This window comes from Gracilinanus agilis, chromosome 4, assembly GCF_016433145.1.
Source record: "Gracilinanus agilis isolate LMUSP501 chromosome 4, AgileGrace, whole genome shotgun sequence".
Lineage (NCBI taxonomy): Eukaryota > Metazoa > Chordata > Mammalia > Didelphimorphia > Didelphidae > Gracilinanus > Gracilinanus agilis.
The window spans coordinates 130,976,736-130,981,667 of NC_058133.1; the positions used below are offsets into that span (position 1 = coordinate 130,976,736).

At 40.9% G+C, this 4,932-nt stretch overlaps 1 non-coding gene across 1 annotated transcript; it reads left to right on the forward strand.

Moving 5' to 3' along the window:
- Positions 1–4,506: 4,506 nt before the first annotated feature.
- TRNAT-UGU lies at positions 4,507–4,579 on the forward strand. Its single transcript has one exon. It is a non-coding gene; the product is annotated as a tRNA-Thr (tRNA).
- The last annotated feature ends 353 nt before the right edge of the window (positions 4,580–4,932 follow it).

The window sequence follows — 4,932 nt, forward strand, 5'->3', positions numbered from 1 at the left end:
CTGAACTGGAGGAATTCCATATGAACTGGAATGACTTCCAGGAATTGATGCAGAGTGAAAAAAGCAGAACCAGGAAAACCTTATACAGATGGATATACCGTGGCACAATCAATTGTAATGGACTTCTACTAGCAACAATGCAATGATCCAAAACATTTCTGAGAGATTTATGAGAAAGAACCCTACCCACATCCAGAGAAACAACTGAGAGAGCAGAAACACAAAAGAAAAACAACTGCTTGATCACTTGGATCAATGGGGAGATGATTAAGGATGTAGACTCTAAACGATCACCCTATTGCAAACATTAATAATAGGGAAATAGGTCTTGATCAATGACACATGTAAAATCCAGTAGAATTACATGTTGGCTATGGGGGGGCATGGAAGGAGGGGAGAGAAAGAACATGAATCATGTAACCATGGAAAAATGTTCTTAATTAATCAATAAAATTAAACTTTAAAAAAAGAAGGAAAACCTGGTAACTAGCCTTTTGGTGATGTGAACCTCTCTGAATGTAGCTTCTAGGCCTGTACTCAAAGATTCCTAATTGTTCCATTCAACTAGGCATCACAATCTAGAACAGAGATATCAAATATGGCAAGTCACAGGCAGCCCACAAAACTTCTAAGTACAGCCTGAACCAGGTTAAAATGGAATTAGTAAATGTTTAACAAAATACATCTTAAAATACAATATGACATAGGAAATGTTAATTTGGGATCATATAAGTCAGTATGTGGCCAGGAAATATGTTCTCGAACTTTTTGGTCTCAGAACCCCTATTACCACTACCCACATAGTACAGGAGAACCAATGATCACCTCCATACTGTAATGATCCAAGAGACTACTGCCATAGACATACTCATAACTGGGCTGGCACACCCTCTACCAACCACTACCATTGCCCATTCCCTTGAGGAGAAGGAAAGCTGACTTCAGGGTATGTTGGCATACTGGGGAACACTCGGGCCACATTCAAAGTACACCTCTGAAAAGGCAGATTATAGTGGAGTTTTTGTATTACTTTTTGTAAACATTTAACCGATACAGGGCACTGCTAACCACTATCCTGATCATATTCGCCATGAAAATCAAGTTTTGCACTGTCTTGTACCAGATCGCATACCAGAGGAAGCTCCAAGGAAGTGTCTATGTCTCCAGGAGTCCCAGAAGCCTTATTCTGGAAAGCAACACTAGTATCACTCTAAAGGGAGTTATTATGTAAAAATGTCTTACATTATTACATATCTAAAATCTGTATCAGATTGCTTACTGTTTGGGGAAGAGGGAAGGGGAAATTTTTGGCTCAAACTTTAAAAAAACAAAGACCAAAAAAATTCTTTCATATAATTGAGGAAAAAATAAAATATCTTTTAAAATAAAAAGGGAGTGTTACTAGTATGGATTTAAACAATTCGAATTTTAAGTACCTCTGGGAAACCTCTTTTCTGGTCATTTTTCTTCAGGCCTATTGTTCCTCATTAGCCATGCTTCTAGCCACTCTTGTATTACTGATATCCTCATGAACCAGCTCCTGCCTAGAGATATCAAAACAGAAAATGAGTGGCTCTCACCACTTTCTTTCTCTGTCCTTGTAAAGCAGTCTTATTGTTCCTACCATGACTACTTAAATTCCCCTACCCACTCCCCTTTTCCTCAGCTCTTCTTGCAGTACCCATTCTTTTTTTTTTTAACCCTTACCTTCCGTCTTGGAGTCAATACTGTGTATTGGCTCCAAGGCAGAAGAGTAGTAAGGGTAGGCAATGGAGGTCAAGTGACTTGCCCAGGGTCACCCAGCTGGGAAGTGTCTGAGGCCAGATTTGAAGCAGTACTCATTCTTAAGAGACTTCAGTGAGGTTCAATACAAAACAAGGAACTTGGCCAGTCCCTCCTTACCCTGTCTTCCAAAGACATGGCAAAAGGAAAGAGGTGGAAGAAGAGTGCTAAAAAAAATTCACATAAAAGTACACACAAAATCTATTCTGTATGGCAGCTTTGGCATAAAATTAACTCTTCTATGGCAATGAAAACTCAAAGCTTCCAAGGCATAGCAATACACAAGGTGCACAGTTTTCAAAAACTGCCAAGGGCTCACCAAAGGCTTATACAATCTCTGCTACCTGGGCTTTCTTCCTCCTCTTCCCAGGGTACTGTTTACCTCAGTGCAGTTGACTGCATTCCCAAATCTTTTCTGGGATCTTCTGTTGAAATGGCAATAGGAACTGAGAAAGTCACAGGGCATGAAGATTATGGGATGGGATTGAGCAAGAACCTATGTTTATTGGGAGGATTTAAGGAACAAAGGATGATATCCTATAATACAAGATGTAAGGAATTCTATAATTTTTTCAAGGCCTAGATTCAATTCCACTTAGATGCAAGAGAAAAACCATTCCGAATATCATCAACAATGTTCCAAAACTTTCTATCATCTTTCGACCTCCTTTCCTCTCCTCTATGAAAGAAATTTTAGGAAGACAGGTGACTAGAGTTAGTGAAAGAGAGCAAAAGAGAATCGGTTTTTTTTTTTGTTCTGTTTTGTTTTGGGTTTTTAATTCTATCTCAGGTCCCTGAGGTCATGTTTGTCAATTTCTTGGGCAGGAAGAGTCAGAGTGGCTCATTGAGTTAGTAGGACAACTCTACAATATAGCACAATCAGAGTTCAAATCCTAATTCTGACTTTTTACTGGGTTACTATGATCTGAGTTTCTATTTCCTAAAGTGCAAAACGGCAATAATATCTATAAAAACTACTTCACAAGGTTGATGTAAGGGCAAACCAAAATAAACATATATACATATAACCCATGAATTCTGGGCCCCCAAGCTTTAAGATTACACAGATCAGGTTCAATCTTAGGGACTTATTCCCAATAAACAACTATTTGGCTTATGACGACTCTACCCCAAAATTTACACTTGGAAATCTCAGAATAGTTTGTGTCTTGGTCTCCAAAAAGTGCTCTCAGATCCCATGTAAGTATTCAAGCTAACATTGCATACATATTGGGTACAGGATAGCCTTAAGTTAACTCCAAAGAAATTACAGAAAACACAAGGAATTCAGAAGAGCCCACAATGAAATGTAAAGATACATAAAGTATTCATAACGGTCCATAAACAATGCCCTCATTCTGGTGTCCTCCCTCTTTCATAGGTGCACATGGAGTCCTCCAAATCATTGGGCCACCCTGTGATTTGGTCCCTGGAAGGGAAATGACTTTAAGGCTGCTAAACAGGCAACACCTCAACACTTTAAAAATATTCATACAAACATTTTGTTAAATGGTACTCTGAGGACTTGGACTTCTCAGAAGGGAAATGCAATTGCAAGTGATAGACAATCAACTCCTGAAATTCTGGTAAATCATACTTTTACCACCAGAGAGACCTTCTTCTCCCCTAGAAGGGAAACATATTTGAGGTCACAAGACAAGCATTCAACCTCCTCCCCTCCCCCTTTCCTGTTTGACCCATATTCTCAAATAACTGACTGAAATCATGAAATAGAAAGTCCAAGTCATTTGCTCCTACATACTGTGGCTTCAATTCATTTCTGCTCTTCATCTTTTCTCCAGAGGTCAACTGCAAAATCCAAGCATGTCCTTCTCAGACTTGGGGTTGGTTTGTGCTGACCAAAAACTTGTCCCTTCTCAAGCTAGACCAATGGATTCTGGAATCAGCTAGCCAAGGAAATCCCCTTTCTCTAACTAGAAGGCTGGATTCTGGGGCTCTTGAACTTGAGGTTGCTAGAAAAATTAACTAATTCCTGATCCATCCTCCAGAGACCATTTCAAAGGAATTAAAATCCCTTGAGGCAATTAGGTGGAACTGTGGGTAGAAAACCCATTAGTACTTGAGTCAGGAAGAGCTGAGTTCAAATCTACCCTCAGACACTTCCTAGCTGTATGAACCTGGGCAAGTCCCTGAACTCCCATTGCCTAACCTTTACCGCTCTTCTGCCTTAGAACCCAAACACAATATTGATCTAAGATGGAAGGTATGGATTGAAACAATTTTTTTTATTTAAAAAATGTATTCCCCTTAAAGGCAGAGGCTGTCTGATCCCCAGGCTTGCCTCCTTGTAAGCACTTAACACTTATTGCCTGATTGATGACTCCAAGAATACAGCGTTTTCCTCAAGGTGTTTAATGATCTCAGGATGTCAACTTAGAGGACAGTGTAAGAAGCAGCAGCTACAGCAAGAGCAAGAAGATGTCTTCTGTTTTCTGGTGTAGAATCATTTTGAGTCGGCCACCGAGTCTAACGCTCGCTTTGCATTAATTAACTTGCTTAACTATGTATTTTAAGTGGCTAGCAGTTGAATGGAGCCCCACCCTTAGGTAATACTTTGTTTTCCCAATTCTTTCTTTTAAGTGCCTGCGACTGTGAAGCACCGGAAAGTTCTCTTTGGCGCCAAAGAATCAAAATGAAGTTAATGGAAAGCGGAAACCGCCTAAAGCTCGCTATCATTCAATTATATTGGAAAGGATGATAGGCGGCTCCATAGCTCAGTGGTTAGAGCACTGGTCTTGTAAACCAGGGGTCGCGAGTTCGATCCTCGCTGGGGCCTCTCCTTTAGTTAGATATTTTTTCTTTCCTCTTACAATATATTTTACGGGAGCGGAAGAAAGGAGACGCAATTTCGGATTTCGTTGCTTGCAGCGGCTCGAGGAAATACTTCTCTTTACCGGCAGACAAAAGCCCCGCGATGTTTAGGGGACCTTAGGTGAGGCCCGGATGCAAGGTACGGGGAGTTCGGGGAAAGGTAGCGACTCCTCCGAGTTCTGGATCGTCGGAGCCGAGGGCATCTCCGGGAACACTGATGGTACGGGATGGGGTGGAGCGGCCGGGGTCCTCGTTAAGAGAATTGCACTAAGCGATTTACAGTAGTAGCGATCAGCGTACGACACAGCTCCTCAGGTG